Source organism: Dipodomys spectabilis, unplaced genomic scaffold (genome assembly GCF_019054845.1).
Source record: "Dipodomys spectabilis isolate Male_0828 unplaced genomic scaffold, ASM1905484v1 ptg000098l, whole genome shotgun sequence".
In the NCBI taxonomy this organism is placed as follows: Eukaryota; Metazoa; Chordata; class Mammalia; order Rodentia; family Heteromyidae; genus Dipodomys; species Dipodomys spectabilis.
This window is the reverse complement of record NW_024870775.1, coordinates 7,574,995-7,600,274: the sequence shown is the minus strand read 5'-3', so window position 1 is coordinate 7,600,274 and position 25,280 is coordinate 7,574,995. Positions and strand designations below refer to the sequence as shown.

The window sequence follows — 25,280 nt, the reverse complement described above, 5'->3', positions numbered from 1 at the left end:
TCCAGAGATCTTTTCTTTTTTCTTTTCTTTCTTCTTTTTGGTAGCACTGGCGATTGAACTCAGGGAATCCCTCCCAGCTCTTTCCTTTTCTTTTTCCCTTCTTTTTGGTTTCAGTTATCTTTTTTCTGACAGGGTCTCCTGCTTTTTTTCCCCTGGAGCCAGCCTTGGACCACGATCCTCCTACCTCTGCCTCCTAAGTAGCTGGGATGATGGGGCATGCCACCACCACACCCAGCCTGACACAGAGCTCCCACATCCTCTGTGATTTCCCAGGTGACAGGGCATCTTTTGTTCTAATGGTATTGCTCCCTAGTGAGCTCACCAGGAAAATCAGCAGCGCTAGAAGCCTGGGGCGCCCAGCCCCACCCATCATCTGGGAAGCGAAAGGGACTGGAAACTGAGTGAATAATGGACAACACTGTGCCATGAGGCTGTGTGAGTAATATTGGAGCGACAGGGTGCAGACAGCTTCCTGGGTGATGAACAAAGATACATTCAAGTGCTGAGAGGATGATGCACCCCAGGTCCGGGACTGAGTGCCTGCCTACATGGACTCCTCTGAACTTTGCTCTACGTCTCCTCATCTGCATCCTCTAAAGCATCCTTCCTAGACACCAAACAGCCATGTGCCTAGCTATGTGGGAGGAATAAATAGGAGGACTAAGGTCCAAGGGCCCGAGAGTTGGAAACTATTAGGAAAGGACTCTGAATTCAACATCAGCGTCATTCACCAGGGGTGTGGTGACTGCTGCAGGTAGATTTTTCTAGAACTTCTAAATTATTAAAAAGGCCCAGAAATCCCAGGATGTCCTCCCACCTCACATCTAAGGCTGTAGGCAGCTGAAAGATGTTTGTTTTCTGAATCATGTGTCTTAAGCTTTGTCCTAGTTACTGGAACTTAAGAGCTGGTGCTGGTTCTCCTATGGACGAAGAAATTAGGGGAGAGGAAGAGGGATCTGTTTGCCTTACCTAGGAGCAAGACACATTATTGCTAAGCATATACTGCTGTTTACATTTTCGATCTGTGTGCGCATGTGCACGTGTGTATGTGTGTGTTGTACTGGGGCTTGAACTCAGGTCCTCTCCCTCTCCCTTACCCTTTTTGTTCATAGCTTGTGCACTACAGCTTTGAGCTACAACTCCACTTCTGGCTTTTTGCTCGTTAATTGGAGACAAGAGTCTCAAAGATTTGTCTGCCCAGGCTGGCTTTGAACTAACATCCTCAGATCTCAGCTAGAATTATAGGTATAAGCCACTGGCTCCCAGTTTAATTTTATTTTTAAAGGTGGTTTGCTGCAAGCAGGGTAATGTCTCTTTAAAATAATAAATAAATAACACCTTAATTGTAACAATAAAATTGTATTACAAAATAAATAGATAAAATATTTGAGCCAAGTGTGGTGGCTCACCCCTATAATCCTGGCACCTGGGAGACAGAGATTGGGAAGGATCATGGTTTCACACTAACCCAGGAAAAATAATTCTCAAGCCCCCCATCTCAATCAATTAGGAAGATGTGATGGCATGCACCTATGAACCCTAGCTACCTGGTGGGCAAAGGTAGAAGAATCTTGCTCAAGGCAGGCCTCAAGCTGGCCCTAAGCAAAAATGCAATTCCCTGTTGGTTCAAGGTGTAAAGCATCTACCTAGCAAGCATGAGGCCTGAATTCAAACCCCAGTACTAAAAAAAAAAAAAAAAAAAAAAGTGGACAGGTCTATTGCCATTTTAGAAGTGAACACTCTGAAGGAGGTGGAGGTATTTGACATGGTTCTTGCCATCCCTGCTTCAGAGAGGATGCAGTGCAGGCTGCCATGGCCAGGCCAGGAGCTGGGCTCACTTGGGGGCCCTTCCAGAACATCAGGGGTTGTGTGGGGCTTGTGTGGGGCCACCAAGGTACAATTCCTCATGCGAACACCACTTCCCAACCACCAGATGCTCACTGTGAAGAGAGATGAAATCCACCAGAGGAACTCACCCAAGTTCTACCAGGCCAGCGACATGGCAGATAGGACTTTTCTGAATGAGGCCAGTGCGCTGGACAACCTGAGCCAGTGCTACAGCCACATGAGGATTTACGTGAGTGGCAGAGTGGCAGGACTGGGTGGAGCCCTCCCACGCTCTCCCCTCCCCCCACCTCCCGTAGCCATCAGGATGCAGACAAAGGTGCTGAGCCCAGGTTTTGACATGTTGGAACTCTACCACCATGTGTGAGAGGAGAGCAGAACACAGCGCCCCCTGTGGAAGGAGGGAGGGACGCACCCAAGCCGGGGACCAGATGCTGTGCTACCCACAACGGACTGTGTGCTGCCTATTTTGAATTCTTCATGCCAAAGAAAATGAAACAAATGTGGATTACAGCAAAGGCTTTGCTGTGCTTACTAGATAGAGAAATGGTGAGATGCAGAGTGCCCAGCCCAGAGGGATGCAGGCCTCCTCGCCACCATATTCTTCTCTCCACCAGACCTACTCCAGGTGGCTGCCCATCTACACCATGTGGCCAACATGTACAAGGGCATGAAGCACACAGAGATGCTGCTCCACCTCTTCTCCATTTTTGACACCCATGCCATGCTCATGGTGCATGCCAGGCCCTGGGATGGGAGGTGGGGGAAGCCTTCCCTGGGCATTTGTGGCTACCAACCACAAGACCCCAGTTCTGCTCGGGGAGGGCATGGGCCAAGCAACATCCCTACCTCACACCCAAACGAGAAGCCACCACTAAGTGATTTGAACCCAGGACCTCATGCTTGCTAGGCAAAGTGCTCTGCCACTTAAGCCATGCCCTCAGTCCTGGTTTTCACTCTTCATATTGTTTCCTGAATGGGTAGAAATGGAGCCACTGGTAGATCCTGCAAGGGTGAGTGTGGCAGTACTGGGCACACTCATGCAATCTTGCAGGATCCCAGAGCAGCCAGGCGGGGGGTCGGGAAGAATGTGGTGGGGTTTGTCAAATGTCTCATTTCTCAACGCTTCCTAATTACATCTTTCCGTTGCTGTTTTCTTCCCCACAGATCGTGAAAATCGGTCCATGCTAATCACGTAAGTGTCTCTTCTTTATCCCAGGCTATATACATATAATTAGGTCGGTACCTTACACATATAATTAAGCCTTCTTAGATTAATTGGGGGACTTTGAACAGAGCTGGCAGGCAGGGAAGGGGCTCACCTGCTCAGCCAATAGGAAGGTGGCCCCACGGGCTGGGGGTACAGGCTGAGGGAGGGGCTGTGGATAGAAAGGTGGGTCTCATAGGCTGGGAATGTGGCTTAGTGGTAGAGTGCTTGCCTAACATGCTTAAAACCCTAGGTTTGATTCCTCAATACCACATGAACAGAAAAAACTGGAAGTGGCGCTGTGGTTCACATGGTAGAGTGCTAGCCTTGAGCAAAAAAGCAGCTCAGGGACAGTGCCCAGGCCCTGAGTTCAAGCCCCATGACTGACCAAAAACAAGAAAAAGAAAAAGGAGAAAGGTGGGTCTCTCTTTGGTTCCCTCTTTCCTCCTGCAGCAGGTGCTGGCAAGACAGAGAACACGAAGAAGGTCATCCAGTATTCTGCCAACATTGGAGGTTCTGGAAAGCAGTCCTCGGATAAGAAGTTAAGGCCATATGCTAGGATCAGGCACACGCAGTAAAGGAACACACATACGGTCCTGGGCCAGTTGGGGGGTTATGACCATCTCCCAGGTGATAAGCCTGAGTAAAGACACAGAAAAGAGCCACTGTGCTCAGCAGAGAAGCAGCAGCTTAATTCCTTGTTAATTTCTTGCGCCCCTGGGGGAACACATGGAATACCTCTGGGCAAGTGACAGCTATGGAAAGGTGACAAAGATCTGAAGGCTGACCAAAGTGGCCAGGGCCAGGTTTCAGGTCTGCTCAGCATCTCTCCACCAGGAGCACAGTGAGGGAATGACAGCTCACATCCCAGCCTGCCACAGTCTCCCAGCATCAGAGCTACAAAGGCACACACAGCTGGGGCTTTCTCCGGACACAATGTGTGTATGCCTCCCTCCCTGTGCCCACCCCGCCCCCCACAAATCAGCCTCCCCTGGGCCATTCCATCCTGTCTTGAAGCACACAGGCCACGTTCCCTGCAGCCCCTCCCTGGGGTCCCCAGGGGGGCGGCTGACTGCCCACTCCCACCCCACCCCCCACCCGTGGGTTGCTTTCTAGCCAGGGGTCCCTGGAGGATCAGATCATCCAGGTGACCCTGGTGCTGGAGGCCTTCAGCAATGCTGAGACCACCAGGAACAGCTTCCCGCTTTGTGAGTATGAGCAGGGGCAATCGAGGCCCCGTGGGGGTGGTAGGACAGGTGTCAGAAGTTGAGAGTGATTTAAAGGGGGAAGGGAGGAAGGCGGGGGTTGGGGGGGGGGAAAGGATTCCCCTCCCATGGGTGTTTAAGGAATAGCAGGGTCTAATCCATACTGGGATCTAATCAACACACAGAGCCTGCTTCATAGTAGAATCAAGGGACTTGGCCAAAGACCTGGCTTAAGGGCAGAGGCGCTGAGAGCCACGAAGGGTGGGTCAGGGCTTTGTAGCAGGAGGAAATGAGAGCTGTAAGTCAGGCCCTCAAAGACAGCTCATCCAGGCGGGAATGGCTACCTCATTTTTGAGGCCCTGGGCAACATGAAGATGAGGAGCCTTCATTTAAAAAATATTAAGTTCAAGTCGGATGTGATAGTCCAGGCCTGTAATCCCAGCACCTAGAAGGATTGTTTGAGGCCAGCCTGGGCTTACAAAGTGAAATCCTGTCTCAAAACCTAAAAGGAGTAGACTTGTGGCTCAAGTGGTAGAGCACTTGCCTAACAAGTGTGAAGCCCTGAGTTCAATCCCCGAAACTGATGGAGGAAAGAAAGAAAAGAGAGAAAAAATTAAATATACAAAAGTAAAAAAAAGAAAAGTGAGTGAAGTGGCACACCTCTGTCATCCTAGCCACACGGAAAGCAGAGGCAGGAGGATTATTATTTGAAGCAAGCCTGGGCAGAAAACGTCGTGAGGCCCTAACTCAAAAAACAAGCTGGGCGTGATGGCTCACACCTGTAATCCCACCTACCTGGAAGGCAGAGGTACGACGATTAAAGTTTGAGGCCAGCCACAGGCAAAAGAACAAGGCCCTAGGTGAAAAATAAATAAAAGCAAAATGGGGCTGAGGGGTGGCTTAAGTGGTACAGCGCTCATTCACCAAGCACAGGACCCTGAGTTCCATTCTCCGTACGCCTTGAAAAGAAGAATACAAATTACAAAATAAAAAAAGTAAGTACTTCAAGCACCCACAGATGATTTCTATCAAGAGCATCTGGGGTCCTTTCTGAGTGTTAGCAGTCCTGCGCTCAGGGGCAGGCTCTGCTCTAGATTCCCTCACTGGTAGTCAGTGAATACACATGCATGTACACACATGCACGCACACACACACATGTGCATGCATGCATGCATGGAGCCTGTGGGTCCCCCAATGGTGACTCTTGCGGGCTCGAGGAGAGGGAGCACCGGTTCCCCAGGGAACCCGATCCCCTGGTGGAATGCTCCGTGCTTCTCCCGTTTCTTTTTCAGACTTCTTAGAGACATCGCCACAGGGAGCCGAGAGGAGCTATCACATTTTCTACCAGGTTCTCTCCAACAAGAAGCCCCAACTTGTCGGTGAGGGGCCTGGTGCCCATCTCCCTGCCCTGGAACTTGCTTTTCCTTTCTTTCCCCAATGAAAGAATTTCCCCATGAGCATTTGGTTTAAAGATGCATGTCAGGGCAGAGGTCAGAGGACATATTTTCCCACACACACACACACCTGGGACTGGCAGTGATATGAAGGGGACAAGCTCCCGTCACCCGGCTGCTGTCCCCTCTGGCGCTCTTGGCAGAGTCTGCTGCTGGCCCCCAACCCCAAGCAATACCACTAGGTGGGTGAGCTAAGGAGTCATGATGGTGGAGAACATGGACAGCAGGAAGGAGCTGCAGATCACAGAGTGGTGAGTGGTGGCTAGAAGGATGGGGAGTGGAGGACTTGGGGGAGGCCCCTCAGAGCAGCCTGGCTTAATCAGTACTCTGTGGAGATTCAGTTCATCACCTCTTACCGCATGCCACCCGCCTCCCAGCCCAGCTAGCAGCCACAGGCTCCACGGGCTCGCTTTTCTTTTTTTTCCTAATGCTGCAGGGAGAGGGGAGGACAAGCAGGTGCTCTACTGCTTGAGCCATACTACTCCCAGTCTTTTTGCTTTTCGTTTGTTTTATAAATGGGGTCTTGCTAACTTTTTGCCTGCGCCAGCCTCGACCTGTGATCCTCCGGCCTCTGCTTGCTGGGGTGGGGATGGCAGGTGTCTGCTGATACGGACGCTGTGTGCAGCATTTGAACTTCCATGCAGGTCAGTCCTGTGTTGCCTGGTAATGCGCTGGGAGGGGACATCGGCCGAACACCAGAGCCGATACATCTAGAAGCCTCTACTACACAGTTTGTGTCGTATGTGTGGTACAAGCCTTTGCTGCAAGGGCCAGGGTGGACAAAACAGAAGATGAAATCATGTAGAGAGAAACAGTGCTGCCAAGAAAGATGTAAGGAGCTGCTGCCGACCTAACCCAACACACTGCCTTATGCAGAACTTTTTTTAAGTAGAAGTACTTAAAAATAACCATGAAAAACATACTAAGGTGCTAGGGGTGGTGGCACACACCTGTGACCCCAGCTGCTCAGGAGGTGGAGGTAGGAGGATCACCATCTGAGGCTGGCCTGAGCAAAAGTGTGAGGTCATCTCTGAAAAACAAACTGAAAAAGCAAAGAGGGCTGGAGGGCATGGCTCAAATAGTGGAATGTTTGAAGCATGAGTCCTGAGTTCAATCCCCCCCATGTACCAGGGAGAAAGAGAGGACTATGAGGTTAACCCGACTAATTATAAAATATGCCTGTAAATCACCAGGGGGAAGGCCTTTGTAGGACTAATATGTGGTAAGGAAAAGGAAAAGAAAAGCATTTCTCAGCTAGGCTAGGACCTGCAGGCCACCATGGCTGTGTGGCCCAGTCTGGCATGTGACTGCACTGTACTAGGCCCTCTTCCATAAAGGAATGGATTTTTTTTTTTTTTGATCATTCAAGGAGCTTGAACTCAGGGCCTAGGCACTGTTCCTGAACTTTTCTGCTCAAAGCTGTTGCTCTACCACTTGAGCCATAGCTACTTCTGATTTTTCTGGTGGTTAATTGGAGAGACGAGTTCTCACAGGTTTATCTGCCTAGGCTGACCTTGAACCACAATCCTCAGATCTCAGCCTCCTGAGTAGGTAGGATTATAGGCATGAACTACCAGCACTTGGCAAGGGATAGATTCTTAATTCATCTTGGCTTTCCCACTCCCAGGACCTTGCAGGAAGCCCTAACATTACCAGCAACAGTAATAATAATAATATTGCCTCCTTTATTGAGCACTTGCTATGTGACAAGCCCTGGAACCAAACATTTTACATGGCATTCTGATCTCTTCTAACCACTCCCTCTCCCCATTTTTCAGATGGCTCTACAGGGGCCAGTGAAGTTGAAGACACATTGTGTCTAGGCACAGAGGGTCTGGTTTGGGATTCTTGGGGGAAAGCAGGTGTCTTAAGGTTCTGGGCCAGACCAAGAGTTCACCACCACAGAGGCACATTGGGCATCCCTGGGTGGCAGTCCCTGGGCCCCAGGGCCGTGTGGGGAGCTCACTGAGGTTTGGCTTCCTTCTGTGTGTTCCCAGATGACTTGTAATATGCTGGGCTTCAGCTGGGTGTGTGTACAAGCTCACTGGGGGCATTATGCACTTTGGGAGCATGAAGTTTAAGCAGAAGCCCAGAAAGGGAGCAAGCTGAGGTGTGTGCCACAAAGGGTTAATGCTGGGCATTGCAGAGACGGGCCAGGTGTGTCTAAATCAAGCTTGCTCCTTCAAGTCTTAAGACTTCAAAACTGTCAGAAAGGCATGGAACAGAGCCAGAAGACTGACTGGGGGCTGTAGGTTGCTTGCTTCCTTCCTTTTTGAGACTGGCTCTCCCTATGTAGCTCAGGCTGGCTTCAAACCTACTGTCTTCCTGCTGCCTCCTCCTAAGTGCTGGGCTTACAGGGGTGTGCCACCATGCCCAGCTGATTTGGGTTTCTTTACTTTTTTTTTTTTTTTTTTTGCTACCTTTGCAACCTTGAGAAAGTATGGAAATGGCCCGGAAGTATCTCCTGCCTTTCCTTGTTCTCCTTCCAAAAGCACAGTAGAAGGTGCTGGCTGTCTCCTGGGCATACCACCATCTTCCTTTTACCCCTCCCCTTGCAGTGGCTGACCCATCTCATGGGTCTCAATTCCAGGGATCTCCAGAAGGGCATCACCAGGCCCCGGGTCGAAGTCGACAATGAATTTGTACAAAAGGGGCAGAACCTGAAACAGTGCCAGAACTCCATGGGTGCCCTGGGCAAGGCAGTCTAAGACAAGATGTTCAAGTGGCTGGTGGTCAGGATCAACAAGACCCTGGCCACCAAAAAGGCACAGGCAATTCTTCATTGGAGTGCTGGATATCACAGGCTTCAAGAGCTTCAAGGTACATCTGGTCTTATGTGCAGTGTCTGCCCTGCCATGTCAAGCCCCCTCCCAGTCTCTGCTGAAGTGCTTTGATCTCAGGTCTTGAGCTTGCTAGTCTGATGAGATATGGCTGAGTCACACCTCCAGTCTCGTTTTTGCTTGTAATTTTTTTTTTTGGGGGGGGGGTCCGGTTGTGGGGCCTGAACTCTGGGCTGGGCGCTATCCCTCAGCTCTTCAGCTCAAGGCTAGCGCTCTACCACTTGAGCCACAGCGCCACTTCCGGCTTTTTTTCTTTTTGCTTATGTGGTGCTGAGGATCGAACCCAGGGCCTCAGGCATGTAAGGCAAGCACTCTACCTCTGAGCCACCTTCCCAGCCCCCTTGAAATTTTTTTTAGTCTCGCCTCCCACCAGTACAAGCACTTGAGCCTCCATCCACCTACTTTTAGGCTTCCCCTATGGCTGGGATGGCAGGTAGCAGGTGTGTGCCAGCTCCCCTCTATGGAGATGATGTCTCGTGGACTTTTCTGCCCAGCAGAAAAGGACCCGTGATCCTTGTCATTTCAGCTTCCCATGTGGCTTAGATATTAGGCAGGTGCCACTGTGCCCAGCTGTGAGAAGGGAATCTTAGGAAAACCTTTGGCTTGTGCTGTCCTCAAACCATAATCCTCTTGTTCTCAGCCTCCCAAAGCATGTGTGTGTGTGTGTGTGTGTGTGTGTGTGTGTGTGTGTGTATACACATGTGCACATGTGCATGTGCTGCTCTTGGGTCTTGGTGGTCAATTGGAGATAAAAGTCTCCATCTCTTTTTATAAACTACTTTTCATTGGGGTTGTCTTGTTTATCACCGGGGACCTGGGTCAGGCCAATCTCAGTTTGCTACTGGATCCTTGACTTTTGGACTCCAGAAATTTCCATCTTCAGCTCTATGGTGCTGAGTTGTAAAGAATGGACGGAATGCGTGAGGTGCCAGACCCAGCCTGTACTGGCTGAGTGTTACATTTTCAGGAGCTTCAGGAATTTGGGGAGCTAGTTGATACTGTGTGAAATTCACCATGGTGGGAACATTTACACCATGGAAATTGGCAAATGCTACAAATGAAGGTTGCTTTTGTTTTGAATACGATGATTTGCCAACACATCACAGGTGGCACGTGATGGATCAGTCCACAAAGCATCTCTGGGAAAGACTGTGGTTTTCTCCACGATGATTTTAATTAGCCAGAGGGGCTGGAGTCTGGGCTGCCTGGTTCTGTTCTCGATATCCCTGGTACAGGGGAGATAACAGAGAGCCCCTTCTCACTGGCTGACCTGACCTTGGAGCAGTCAGCATTAAGGCCTTCCCAACAGGGCCTGATCCTGGTGGGCCATGAACGCATCTTTGCACATGTACACATCTTGCTCACCTGGGCCTGCATCCATGACCCTCTATGACCTTCATCTGCTCAACAGCTTCAAGTAGCTGTGCATCAACTTCACTAAGACCCACAGGAGGTGACACTGAGCTAAGGAGCAGTGGGAGACACCACTGAAGGCCTTGGACATCCTGACCCTTAGCTCATCTTCTACATAATGGCCACAGTAGCAACTGCAATGGCTGCTGTTAAACCAACATGCAAAGGACGCTCACACCCACTATGTGAGGGAAGGGCTTTCATTACACCCACTTCACAGTGGGAAGTCACTCTCCAAGTCCCCCAACCTGCAAGTGGCAGAGTCAGAGTCTACCTCCCCTGTGATCACACCCCAGAGAATATTTTTAGCAAATGGCCTATTTCAAGAATATAGCCAGAGCTGGGCACTGGTGGGTCATGCCTGTAATCCTAGATGCTCAGGAGGCTGAGATCTGAGGATTGTGGTTCAAAGCCAGCCTGGGCAGGAAAGTCCATGAGACTCTAATCTCCAATTGACCACCAGAAAACCAGAAATGGTGCTGTGGCTCAAGTGGTAGAGCACTAGCATTGAGCTGAAGAGCTCAGGGACAGTGTCCAGGCCCAGAGTTCAAGCCCCACAACCGACAACAACAAAAAGAATATAGCCAGATATCATGGCACACTCCTGTAATCCCCATAATCCGGGCACACACAGGAGGCAGAGGCAGGAGGATCCTAAATTTGAGGCCGGCCTAGGCTACCTGGTAAGTTCGAAGCTGGTTTGAACCCAAGTCGTAGGACTCTATTTCAAGAGAATATATATACACACACGCATATAGATATTTCCAATTCAATACAGGCCCAACCTATACTGGCTAAGTGACACATTTTCAGGAACTTCAGGAAAAGATGTGACAGGATAGATGACACAATCTGAACGAAATTTGTTCATAGTTGAGGGTATCCATGCTAAGCTTTCATTACCACATAATCATTAATGTTAGTGTGCAGGTTGGGTTGCAACTCTGGAGGAAGGACTTGTGTTATTTGCAGCAATCTGCAAGTTACTTGCAGTTTTTTACAAGCCTGAAGTTATTTCAATGTGAAAATCTGAAGAAAGAACAAATCAACCTGAGGGGCTGGGTGGGGCTGGGACAAATGGGAGCATGACACTGCTCGAGATACACTATATTTATAGACTGACATGTGGAACTAAAACCCCCTTGTATAATTTTTATTTCTTTCATTTGTGGGCTTGAACTCTGGGCCTGGGTGCTCTTCAGCTCAAGGCAAGCACTCTACCACTTGAGCCACGGAGCCACTTCTAGTTTTCTGGTGGTTATGTGTCAATAAGAGTCTCAAAGCCGGGTGCTGGTGGCTCACGCCTGTAATCCTAGCTACTCAGGAGGCTGAGATCTGAGGATCGCGGTTCAAAGCCAGCCCGGGCAGAAGAGACCGTGAGACTCCTATCTCCAATAAACCACCAGAAAACCGGAAGTGGCGCTGTAGCTCAAGTGGTAGAGCGCTCACCTTGAGCTGAAGAGCTGAGGGACAGCACTCAGGCCCGGAGTTCAAGCCCCACGACCCACCAAAAAAAAAAGAGTCTCATGGACTTTGCTGCTTGGGCTGGCTTTGAATCACGATCCTCAGATTTCAGTCTTCTGAGTAGCTAGGATGATATGTGTGAGCCACTGGTGCCTGGATGTATAATTATTTAAAGGTAATTTTAAAATAAATTTGAAAAGATTACGTCTTGTTGTGGAGGCTCCTCCTTGGCCAGCCACAGTCATACTTCGAAGCCTCTCGGGGTCTCCAGTGTGGCCTAACCTGAACCTCCCAGCAATGCAGAGGCTCTAAAACCAGGTTGTATGTGTGGTCCCCCTGCCCTCCAGTGCCTACACAAGCCTCCCCATGCAGCTGTTCCAGAGCAGGACATAGCCTTATTTTTAAGCTTTGGGTTTAGGCACTGTTTCTTCCACAATCATCTTTCAAAATCCAGATCCTCAGAGCCAGGTCTGGTGCGGTGGGTGCCTGTAATCTCAGCTACTCAGGAGGTGGAGCTAAGTGGAACACAGTCAGACACTAGTCCTGAGCAAAATCACATGACCCTACGTGAAAAATAAACTAAAAATAAAAAGGGTTGGGCCACAAGTGGTAGAGTGCTGGACTAGCAAGTGCTAGGCCCTGAGTACCATCTCTAGGACCTCCAAAACGAAACAAAAGCCAAGGGGACAATGAGGTCACTAACAGCAGCTGTTATTTTTCCCACTTTGCATGTGAGAATCAATGTGGAACAACATGAGGCCCAAGGTAGACAGAGGGCGGGGTCAGAAGGAAAAGCCGGGAGCACCCATCTATAGTGCCAGTGTTGCCTGGGGTCTGATTAAGGTGGGACTGGCACTCAGGGAGCTAATGCCCCTTCTAGCCTCAGCCTTCCCTTCTGTCTCTTTGTTGTCTAAATGGCTACGGCTTTTGAAGACAAGGCTAGGGAATGTCATGAGCTGTTTCTGGATATAACTGCTCCAAGTTCTGCTGCCAGGTCACATGGGTAACTATGCAACCTGGCAACCAGCCCCAGACCAAGGCCCCCTCCAACACTACTCTTCTACCTCCTAGCCCATGGGGATCTTCTCCATCTTGTCTTCCCCAAAGCCACAGATGCGATGTTCAAGGCAGTTTTGTACGACAACCACCTGGGCAAATCTAGCAACTTCCTCATGCCCCGGGGCTGCAGGCAAGGGCAAAGGGCCAGAGGCCCACTTCATGCGCATCCACTACACCAGCACTGTGAGTACTGGCCTTGCCCTTTCTATGCTTCTGGGATAGGCCCTGGCCGGTCCCTCCTGACCACCTGCCCCTGCTAGCACAGTTCACTGAAATGAACTTGTCTCCTGGGAGACTCCCAGTGCCATGCAGCCAAAGGTAGGCCAGGGGCAGCCACACCAGTGTTTATGGCCCTCGATGAGATGGCTGGACATTAGTCTTGGCCAAAAATGACAACACTTGCAAAGCGAGAAAAAAAAAAAAATCCACGAGCCTGTGAACGACCTCCAGTGGATGAATGTGTCCATTTGTCTGCTCAAAGCCACTACCTGCAAGTGGCTTTTCCAGTCATGACAAACATGTTCCAGGGGAAGGAGGGAAATGACACATAGACAAGAGTTAGGTTCTGTTGGTGGCTAAGAGAGGGGCTGACACTCACTTGTCCAGCCAGCTTGGAAGAGTGTGTTCGTCTTCCTTGGAATTTTAATCTTACCAGAAGGGCCCAGGTGCCTGTCACCCACAGAGCAGCGTGTGCCTCTCTAGGATGAATGTGGAGAAACAGCAGCTTTAGGACACGCTGTCAGGAAAGTCATAATTGCACTGGGCCCCGGGGCTGTGAGCTGTATCAGCAGTCAGAACAGCACCAATGACTGGCCAAATGCATTGGGCCAATATTTTTAGTAAACCACACTGCAGTGCCCTAGACTTCCACTCCTGAAACAAGAAAAAAGCTTGGTAGCTATAGCAATGGAAGATTCGAAATCAAATGATACCTGTCCCCTTTCACGTGACCCTAAAATCAGGCATGTGATCCCAAATGTCTGCATGGTGGGTAGGAGATAGAAAGCTCAAAGGTTTTTGACACTCACCTACTTTCCTCTGTTCTCTATGTACATGGTAGGATCTGGCAGGCTGCTTCCTGCTCCTCTTTCCAGCCAGAGCCATGTGGCAAAATAGGACACAGAAAGTAGTAGATGTCCGATTACCTGTATCCCCAATTCCGATGGATGAGTCTGTGGTATTTTTAAAGGGAAGGACTGCTGTCCAGAGGGGAGATGAGAAGCCTTGGAGAGATTTTTGCCTGTAGCTCAGGATCCTGGCAGGTGTGATCAGTCACCACCAGCAATTCCACCAGGACAGAGAAAGATCTGAGGGCTAGGGGAAGCAGGTAGAGGTCAGGAGAGCACAACCAGGGGCCCTGGTTCCCAGCCATGTTCATTCAGTAAGTGTTGCGTGAGAGTGGCTGATGCTCCAATTCCATGTGGGGCTCAGGACCATCCCAGATGCCATGAAATACATTAGGGAACTGAAGCACCAGGGTTGAAGGCAGGTCCTGGGTGCCTACAGCAGAGCAGAGCTGAAGGCAGGAGCTGAAGACAGGGAGAGACCTTAAAAGGGGGCGCTGATGGGCTGGGAAGGTGGCTTAGCGGTAGAGTACTTGCCTCCCTTGCATGAGGCCCTGTGTTCGATTCTTCAGCACCACATAAACAGAAAAAGCCAGAAGTGTCACTGTGGCTGAAGTGGTAGAGCGCTTGCCTTGAGCTGAAGAGCTGAGGGGCAGCGCCCAGGCCCAGAGTTCAAGCCCCATGACTGACGAAAATGTGGGGGCTGAGCCCCAAGCTTATGGACTGGCATCTGCACCCCCTCCACACCCAATGGAGGTTACAACATCACAGGCAGCTGGAGAAGAACAAATTCCCCTTGAATGACTGTGGTGGGCTTGTTCCAAAAATCCTCCCTGGCAATACTGGCCCTTCTCATCAAAAAGGAGGAGGCTCCAGGTAGGGCTCACTTGTGCCAGTGCCCCAAAATGGCCAAAATGGGAAGAAAGAAACCCATGTTCTTGTTAAGTGAGTGAATGAGCAAATAATTGAGTGAATGAATGAGTGGATGAGCGACTGAATAAATGAGTGCGAAGTGGCAACAAGCCTCCTGGGAGTTTGTTTGTTTTGTTTTGTTTTGTCGGTCGTGGGGCCTGAACTCTGGGCCTGGGCGCTGTCCCTCAGCTCTTCAGCTCAAGGCTAGCGCTCTACCACTTGAGCCACAGCGCCACTTCTGGCTCTTTCTGCTTATGTGGTGCTGAGGAATCGAACCCAGGGCCTCAGGCATGCAAGGCAAGCACTCTACCACTGAGCCACCTTCCCAGCCCCCTCCTGGAGTTTCTATCATCTCATTTGATCACTGGGCCATCACCTCTAGGTAGTTTCTTGCTTTGCAAAAGTTGACACCAAATCCTCTGAGCTCCCCCACTCTCCCCTGTAAGGCCAACACCAACCCCTGCTCAGCTGACCTCAAACCACTATCCTCCGGTTCTCTGCCTCCCAAGTCACTATGATTAACAGGCCTGTGCCACCAGCACCCAGCTAAGAAAAGCATTTTTAAAATCAGAGGGTTGGTTGCTTGTGCTTTGTCACAGAGCACTGGATGGTTGTCTGGCTGATGCTGGGTATGGACATACAATGTGCTTTTCTCTTTCTCTACTGGAACCAAGAAGCAGAAGAGAGGCTCCTCCTTTGAGACAGTCTCCAACTTGTACAGGGTGAGTGCACATTTCCCAGGGGTTACCTAGAGCCAGCACCACAACCCTGCCTTCAATGGTGTGATGGTCATCTCACGGCTGCTGCAGGATCACTTCATCTCTCTGCTTGTGACTGGCTCCTTCATCTGGGGAGTTGATTCGATTCCGAAGAGAACCACAGAAACATGGGTCCCTCAGCAGAAAAGATGCTCAGATGTTGGACACCAGTGGCTCACACCTGTCATCCTTGCTACTCAGGAGGCTGAGATATAAGGATTACGGTTCAAATCCAGCACAGGCCAAGTCAATGAGACTTTTTTTTTGCTTATATGGTGCTGAGGAATCGAACCCAGGGCTTCAGGCGTGCAAGGCAAGCGCTCTACCACTGAGCCACCTTCCCAGCCCCTGTTTTTCTTTTTTCTTTTTTTTTTTGGCGGGGGGGGGGGGGGGTGGTCTGGTCATGGGGCCTGAACTCTGGGCCTGGGCGCTGTCCCTCAGCTCTTCAGCTCAAAGCTAGCGCTCCACCAGTTGAGCCACAGTACCACTTCCGGCTTTTTTTCTTTTTGCTTATGTGGTGCTGGGGAATCGAACCCAGGGCCTCATGCATGCAAAAGCAAACGCTTTACCACTGAGCTACCTTCCCATCCCCATGAATGAGACTTTTACCTCAAATGAACAACCAGAAAACTGGAAGTGGAGCTGTGGCTCAAGTGGTAAAGCGCTAGCCTGGAGCACAAAATTCTCAGGGACAGTACCCAGGCCCTCAGTTCAAGCCCTAGCCACCTGTGTGCACGTAACCTTCAGAGAAGGTCCAACCCAACCACATCATTTGTGGGTGAGCCCCAGTGTTGAAGGGACTATGCTGTGTGACAGATCAGTATTTCAATGCCTAAGACCTTGTGCCAGACTTGGCCAACAGGGCTTCTAAGAGGGCCTGGGCAATACTGGGACACCAGTATTGTAACAGCAAGCTGTTATACAGAGGATTTACCAAGGCTTGATAGTCCAGGCCAGAGTGGCCACCTGAGCGGCAGGGAAGGGACCCTCCACGGGGGAGGGTATCTGCCGGCAGGTCCTTGTCCATGAAAACCCTACAGTTTCTTTTGTTTTCCTTCCTTCCTTCCTTCTCCGTTCCTTCCTTCCTTCCTTTTTTTTTTTTTTTTTTTTCCTGTCCTAGGGCTTGAACTGAGGGTCTGGGCTCTGTCCCTAAGCTTCTTTTGCTCAGGCTAGCACTCTACCACTTGAGCCACAGCGCCACTTCTGGCTTTATCTGTTTAGGTGGTACTGAGGAATTGAACCCAGGGCTTCATGCATGCTAGACAAGCACTCTACCACTAAGCCACATTCCCAGTCCAACCCCACAGTTTTCTAGAACTGAGATCATACAATGCAGTGGTCCCAAACAAAGAGGGCTTTTGTTTCCTATAGCTTATATCACCTGAATCTGGAGAACAGCTGTGCCTAGTGATGCTTCCTGCAGAGAGGAAAATGTTCTCTTTTGCACTGTCCAATATGGTGGCCACAGCCCCAGGTAGTTAGGGAGAACTTGAAAAGGGGCAGGTGTGATAGAAGGAAGATTTTATTTCATTCTAATCTGGGTGTTGTGGTGTACTCTTGTAACCCCAGCATTTTGGAAAGCTGAGGCAATGTCAGCAAGACCCTGACCCCAACCCCCACCAAAACAAAAAACAAAAACAGCATGCCAGGCACCAGTGGCTTATGACTGTCATCCTAGACCCTCAGAAGGCTGAGACCCAGACAATAATCATTTGAAACCAGCTTGGACTAAAACATATTCAAGACGCCATCTTCAATTAACCAACAAAATTCTGGGCTGGTAGAGTACAGGTAGAGTACCAGCTATGAGCAAGCAAGTTGAGCAAGTGCAAGGCAGGCCCCTGAGTTTAAGGTCTGGTATCAAGAACAAAAAACAACACACACACACACACACACACACACACACACACACACACCAACACCCAAGACAAACACTAGCAAAGTACTTCTCCAGAGTGAGGTCACCCTGTGACGTGAATGCTGAATTTTGCTCATTCTTTGTTTCTCTGTCCCCAAGAGCAGATGAACAAGCTGATGACCATGCTGCACAGCATGCCCCCCCCCATTTTGTCTGTTGTGTCATCCTTAATGAATTCAAGCAGTCAGGTGGGTTATGGGACTCATCCCAGGGTTCACTCTGCCCTGCCCTGCCCAAACTGGTGATGACAGACAAGGTATCTGCCACAGCAGGCACCCACGGACCATACCCACTGACATCCCACTCAAACCACAGGGAAGCTGGGGCCCCGCAGGACGAGTGCAGGCCCAGGCCAGGCTGCAGGCTGGGCGCTCAGCCAGTGTTCTCTCCCAGCAGGTGTGGTGGAGGCCCACCTCATCCTGTACCAGCTGGTGCGCAATGGCATTCTAGAGGGCATCCAAATTTGCAGGAAAGGCTTCCCCAACAGACTGCAGTACCCCAAGTTCAAACAGAGGTGCGTGGTGTCTCTGTGAACCCCTGCTTAGGGGGCTGTTGTCCAGGCACTGACAGTGGATCAGTAGTCACTCAGACACCCCAACCCCCACAAGGGTCTCATGCTTTTGCCTGAGTCAGCCTAAGTCTCAAAATAGGCCTAAGCATCAGTCTTCCTACCTCAGCCTCCTACACAGTTGGGAATTACATGCATGTGCCATCAAGCCTGGCCTACTCGCACATGAAATCACTAGAAAGCTGGGCATGCTGGCACACATCCCAGCACTTGGAAGTCTGAAAGACTTGTGAGTTCCAGGTCAGACAGAGATACATAGTAATACCTTGTCTCAAGTAAAAAAAAAAAAAAAAAAAAATCAAAAACCAAAATGGGAGGTTGATGGAGTGCATCAAGTAATAAAGCACCTAGGCCCTGAGTTCAAAGAAAAAGAAAGAAAGAAAACTAGAAAAGAGGCTTAAGACCTTCAAACCTCAGTACCACCAAAAATGGAAAACACCAGTGCCCAGTGGTACATACCTATAATCCCAGCTAAGAGGTAGAGATAGGAGGATCATGGTCTGAGGTAGGCCCTTAGCAAAAGCGTGAGATCCTACCTTTAAAACAATCTATAGCTATAAGCAAAAAAGCTACACAAGGGTATGAGGCCTAGAGTTCAAGCCCCAGTACTGGCATGCACACAGAACAGCAATGGACGCTTAGATGGGTATGTTCAAGTGTAACCCCTCCCCAGTGGGAACAAAACAAAAACAATCTAAAAGCAAAAGGACTGGGGGCATGGCTGAAGTGGTAAGAGTGCTTGCTTAGCAAGTATGCCCCCCTCCAAGTCACTAAAACTCACCTTGTCTAAGCCCTGCCTCCTCATGGAAGATTTACAGTCACCAACAGGGCTGCCCACAGATCAACAAAGTCATATCCCCTTCTGTACTCCTAGAACCCCAGCCTACACCAACACTCACTCCCAAGCTATAGCCTGTGCCCCAAGACCTTGGGTACCAGTGGCTCAGGTTGAAGCCATGGCCTGGTGCATGCGCAGATCAGCAGATGAGGCTGTGGATGCGCCAGGCATGCCGCCTGCCTGTAACCACGGTCACTCATCTCTGTCTTGCCAGGTACCAAGTGCTGAGCCCCAACGTGATTCCCCAGGGCTTTGTAGACAACAAGACCTCAGAGCCGCTGCTCGCTGGCATCCTTCTGGATGCCAACGAATACATACCAAGGTGGGAGCTTCTGTCCCTTCCCTCTTCCCTTGGACTGATTCCAACTCAGCCACTGAGCGTGTTGCCACTGCTGAGTCTCAGGTTTAGCTTCTGAAAAACCAAGGCCAATCTCAAAAATATAGCTAAAGCAAAAGGAAAGGAAGAAAGAAAGATAGATAAGAAGGAAAAAGAAAGAAAGAAAGAAAGAAGACAGGCAGGCAGGCAGGGAGGCCAGGGGGCATAACTCAAGTGAAAAAGGACCTGCCTAGCAAATGAGCTCAAACTCTACTACTGTCTCCTCTACACCCTGAAGGAAAAGGTGCAAGCACTGTGGGTATCACTCAGTGCTAGAACCCCAGCCTAGCATACCCAAGGGCTTTGATTTGATCCCAGGACAGAGAGGGCAAAAAAAGTTTTAAAGAATGGATCAGAGTTGAGGTCCCAGATTGGACTGGGCCTAGCTGCATGTGTGGGTGATAAACCCCATAATCCCAGCTCACCCCAACAGCATGTCCGAGTTTTGAGCTGGCAGTGAATCAGGGCTGACTCATAGCAGCCTCCTGATCCTGACTCATGGGACTCAGGCCACCCAGGGTCTAACCCACTTCCTGGGCCCTCCAGGAAAAAAAGGAGAGAATCAGGAGGCCCAGCTCGGCCAGAGGTGCAACCTATGTACCCCAACACAGCATCTGGGAGACAGGAGACAAGCATCTTGCTTGCCCCTCCAAGTCTCGTTAGTCAAGTGGTAGAGCACCTGCCTCCCCCAGTATCAACCAAATATGTGTGTAGCTGCATTAACTTAACAGGGACCCTTGAGCTTTTGAACACTTGATCAAAAATAAAACCTGGGTAGATATTAACATACCCCTTCTTTCCTTTAGCACCCACTTTTTTGTCAGTCATGGGGCTTGAATTTAGGGCCTGGGTGCTGTCCTTGAGCTCTTTTTGGTCAAGGCTAGCACTCTACCACTTTGAGCCTCAGTTCCACTTGCAGTTTTCTGGTTACACCCCCACACCCTCCCATCCCCACCCCGCACCTTTGACAGATGTGAATCTTAAGGAAGACTGCAGAAGAGTGGAGGTAGCCTGCCAATGTCACAAATCTGTCAGATAACCTGGGTGTTCACAGCTCCACAATCAGACACAACCATTGCCTGGGCAAATGGACTGTCTCTACCTGGCATTTAAGTGTTGCACTGATACTCTTCATGAGTGACGGCTCTAGCCCAGAGTTTCGCTGGTTATTCTGCAGAGTCTGTTGGACTTTTCTGCCCAGGCTGGCCTTGAACTGTGATCCCCTAGATCTTAGCCTCCTGACTAGCTACAGTTACAGGCGTAAGCCAGCAGGGCCTGGTTCCTGTGTGCTTTTAATCAAGTTCATTTATATAACATTTATTTCTGAATTCCTGGCTGTTGCTGTACCTCACTTTCCCCATCTATGCTGCCTTAAGGATTAGGACAATCTGGCAGCAGGAGCTAAACAAAGAATAGGATGGTTCTGCCTGACAACTGTGTCCTTTTCCTGGCTGTCATCTCTTATAGGCCATCTCTCCCCCCACCACACACACACACACACACACACACACACACTAATACCAGCCTCGTTGCCAATTAGGGTTTTTTGGGGGGATTTTGTCAGTGATGGGGCTTGAACTCTGGGTCTGGCTGTCCCTGAGCTCTTCAGCTCAAGGCTAGTACTCTACCACTTTGAGCCATACCGCCACTTCCAGTTTTCTGGTGGTTAATTGGAGATTAGACTTTCCTGCCCAGGCTGGCTTTGAACTAGGATTACAGGTGTGAGCCAACTGCACCTGGTATCAATTAGTTTTGAAATACGAAGAAACACTTTATGGCCCCAAGCCCAATTTCTTCTCTACCTTGTGATGCTAATTTTGTGAGAGGTCTTGGATTTTTTGGGGGGAGGGGATAGCTTAATAAAGAAAAAAATTAAGCCAACTCACTGCCCACCTGTAATTCTAGCTACTCAGGAGGCTGAGATCTGAGGTTCACAGTTCAAAGCCAGCCCAGGCAGGAAAAGTCCACAAGACTCCTATTTCCAACTAACTAACCAAAATCCAGAAGCAGAACTGTGACCCTGTGCGTGCAAAATACTTTATCATCTCTTTTATGCTAAATAGTCTGCTATAATCTGAAATCCAAAAAATTAATAAGACATGGTCCCTTAGTTTCTTCTTTTTAAGATACCACAAAATGTACAAGTGAAAACAATGCTGCTAAGCACTAGTGACTCACACCTATAATCCTAGTTACTCAGAAGCCTGAGATGTGAAGATTGCAGTTCAAAGCCAGCCTGGGCAGGAAAGTCCCTGAGACTCTTACCTCCAATTAATCACCAAAAAGCCAGAAGTGGAGTTGTATGTGGCTCAAGTAGTAGAGCACTAGCCACTAGCCATGAGTGGATAAAAAGAGCTCAAGGACAGTACTCAGGTCCTGATTTCAAGCCTCCTCAGGACAGGCATACATAAAAAAAGGCAAAATCCCTCTCCTGTACTTGAAGACAAGGAAGTTAGCATATAGGGTGAATAACGAACTCTATTACATGGCAGAGCATGGCGTGGTGGGATGCGGGCTCTCATGCTGTTGCTGAGGAACAGATGACATTTATGAGCAGCTAAGTCATATTCCAAGATTCTTCTCTGTGGCACATGACAGCAATTTGCCATCAATGCCACTGTATTGTGATGGCCATCATGACCTGAAACATTTACCCTTTCTTTTGTCTATGGTCACTTGGATTGCTTCCTCATCCTGACTCCTCTTCTCTCTCCTTCTTTTTCAAATTTTCTCTTTTTTCCATGTAGTCAGCAACAATGCTGCCATGTGCACATTTCTTTCCCCTGGTCCCATATAGGAGTTTTTTTGTTTGTTTGTTTGGTTTTTTGTTTTTGCCAGTCATGGGGCCTGAACTCTGGGCCTGGGCACTGTCCCTGAGCTCTTCAGCTCAAGGCTAGCACTTTACCACTTGAGCTACAGTGCCACTTCCAGCTTTTTCTGCTTATGTGGTACTGAGGAATCAAACCCAGGGCCTCATGCATGCAAGGCAAGCACTCTACCATTGAGCCACCTTCCCAGCCCCATATAGGAGTTTTTCTACAACAAAGTTTTCAAGTATTCTCATCTGGGGATGGGGAGGGAGCAGTTTTAAAAATACCAAATCCTGCTCTGGGTGTTGGTGGCTCATTCCTGTAATCCTAGTTACTCAGGAGGCTGAGATCTAAGGATCACAGTTTGGGCAGGAAAGTCTGTGAGATTCTTATCTCTAATTAATTGTCAAAAAGAGGGGAGTAGTCTTGAGCAAAAAAGCTCAGGGATGGTGCCCAGACCCTGAGTTCAAGTCTCAGGACTAGAAAAATACACACGTACACATATGTGCACACACACACACACATATATATATTATATGCTGTATATTATATAATATAATCCAGAAGTTCTATTTGTGCCCAGGCATCACTGGGTATCTTCCAAACCTCCAGGCAGCTTGATAGGCAGCCATGGTTGGGATACTTCCAAGGAACCAGGCTAACATCCCACCTGCTACAGGAATACCAGAATGCTTTTCAAAATTCTTCTATCAATTTACTCACCCTAGATGGACACCTTTGCCAGCTCTTGTTTCACTAGGAGTCCTCTTATTTATGAGGGAGGGCCTCCTTCAATTTGCTAGGTAAATATTCTACCACTTAAATTATATCCCCATATCTCTTTGCTTTTAGTTTGTTTTACAGGTAGGGTCTTGCACTTTTTTTTTTTTTTTTTGTGGGCCATGGGGCCTGATCTCTGGGCATGGGTGCTGTCCTTCAGCTCTTCAGCTCAAGGCTAGTGCTCTACCACTTGAGCCACAGTGCCACTTCTGACTTTTTCTGCTTATGTGGTACTGAGGAATGGAACCCAGGGCCTCATGCATGCAAGGCAAGCACTCTACCACTGAGCCACCTTCCCAGCCCCAGGTCTTGCACTTTTGCCAGGGTGGCCTCAAATTGATCCTCCTTCTTCTGCCTCCCGCATAACTGACTACAGTCATGTACCATCAGAAGTCTTATTATGCTGGAGGAAGGGCTGCAGGCACTCACCATAGTATATAATGTTCCACCATGTCATCCTTCGTTGAAGCCCTTGTGCATTGGTCAATCCTATCATCCCTAGCGACCTGCTAAGACAGGAAGCAGCACCCTGCCCCCCACCCAGATGAGGAACTGAGGCCCTAAGAGGTGACAAGGTAGGTCCAAGATGACCCAGCTTCGAGGTACAAAGCCAGGACGTGGAGCTCAGCCAACTCTGGAGGATCCAAGGGTCTGGTAGGCCAGAGAAAGTACATACAGAAGTTGTGGGGAACCTGCAGGTGGAGGTGTGCAGGCGGGGCCAGCTGGGGTCTTAACTTTGTGTGTCTGTACGTGTCCGTCCTAGGGCTTGAACTCAGGGCCTGAGCACTGTCCTTGAGCTTTATTGCTTAAAGCTGGTGCCCTGTCACTCATGCCACAACTCCAGGCTTTTTGCTTGGAGGTAAAAGAGTCTCACGGATTTTCCTGCCCTGGCTAAGCTTGGAGCCACAATCCTCAAATCTCAGCTTCCTGAGTAGCTGCAACCAGGAGTGAAGCACAGCGCTCGGCTGGGATCTTTCTTCACATGGTCCCCAGCACATCCGGGTCTTCCTGAGAACTGCCCTGAGGTGGCCTCCCCACGGCCTGGGCTCCGCTCAGATCGAGACTCTTCTCCAGGTGTTCTCCCGGGCGAGCAGCCTGGCCAAGTTTAAGGACGTGACGGATGAGCGTCTGGTCAAGATTATGGTTTCAGTGCCGGGGCTTCCTCAGGAGAGTGGAGTTCAAGACCATGCTGGAACAAAGGGGACGTTTGCAGGCATTTTCCCTCCTAGGGTAGGAACGCGAAGCATGCATGGACGCACGCACGCGTGTACGTGCGCATGCAGCCCTCACAGGAACGCATGCGCCCTCACAGGAACGCATGCGCCCTCACAGGAACGCATGCGCCCTCACAGGAACGCATGCGCCCTCACAGGAACGCATGCGCCCTCACAGGAACGCATGCGCCCTCACAGGAACGCACGCGCATTCATGCACATACGCATGCGCACGAACAAATGGTACTAATAGTACTCGGCGCCTTTCCCCGGATCCCGCGGGGAGGAGTTGTAGATAGCTAATGCCTTCTGCAGAGGCCAGGAATTCCACTTGGAGTTTGGCTTAGTCTCCTGCAGCTTGCCATCACTACTCACTGCACGTTGAGTGGCTTCAGACTGTGAGACTGTATCCAGGTGTGGTGATGCACACCTGTAATCTCAGAGACCTTGGGAGGCAGAGGCAGGAGGAGGATGGAGAGCGTTAAGAGGCCAGGTCGGGTAAAATAAAAGGGGTAGAGGCATGGCACAAGTGGTAGAGTGCCTACCTAGCATGCAGGAGGTCTTGAGTTCCATCCTTAGTACTACAAAACTGGAATTGATGCTCTCAAAATTCTGGAGGCCCCATGTCCAAGGTCAAAGTGAGTGGACATGGCCATACCTCCCTCTGAAGCCAGGAAAGACAGAGCTTTTCTTGTCTCTTCCAGGGTTCACTGGTCCTCCCCTCCCACCATCTTCATGTGACATTCTCCTGTGGGGATGTGTCACCATCATCTCTCTTGCATCAATTATAATCCCCTAGCATGGTGTCACATTTTGCTCAGGGTTTTAAGACACCAGCCTATCTTTTGTTTTTTTTTTGTTTTTGGTCGGTCGTGGGGCTTGAACTCTGGGCCTGGGCGCTGTCCCTCAGCTCTTCAGCTCAAGGCGAGCGCTCTACCACTTGAGCTACAGCGCCACTTCCGGTTTTCTGGTGGTTTATTGGAGATAGGAGTCTCAGGGTCTCTCCTGCCCGGGCTGGCTTTGAACCGCGATCCTCAGATCTCAGCCTCCTGAGTAGCTAGGATTACAGGCGTGAGCCACCAGCGCCCGGCCAGCCTATCTTTTGAAAGGGACCAAATTCAACCCCTAACAGGGACCCACTGATATAACTCCTCCCTTTAAAGGTACGAGTCATTTACATGGCCTTACCCTTATTCCAGTCCTGTGATGGCACAAGGAGAGGCAGTGTGGTAAGACTAGTACCCCATTTTACAGATGTGGAAACAAAAATGTGGAAGGTTTAAGGGACTGGGTCAAGTTCATGCAGTGTCAGGATTAGAACCAAGGAACCGACCTCCCAAAGTGACCCTAGCAATTGTATTTTTCAATCATTTTTCTTAAGTTACTTGATGGAAACAGACATATCATGTGCCTGTATTCCCAGTGGAGAGTCAGGAGGAGGGTCGCAGTTTGATCCAGCCCAGGCCAAAGTTATATGAGACCTTATCACAACAAATTGGGTGTGGTGCTATGCCTGTGATCCCAGCTACAGGAAAGGCATTAGGATTGAGGACTG

General features: G+C 49.7%; 1 pseudogene; it reads left to right on the top strand.

Annotated features, from left to right (window-relative positions):
- Positions 1-1,906: 1,906 nt before the first annotated feature.
- Positions 1,907-25,280, top strand: part of LOC122113674 — a 48,039-nt pseudogene continuing 24,665 nt past the window's right edge.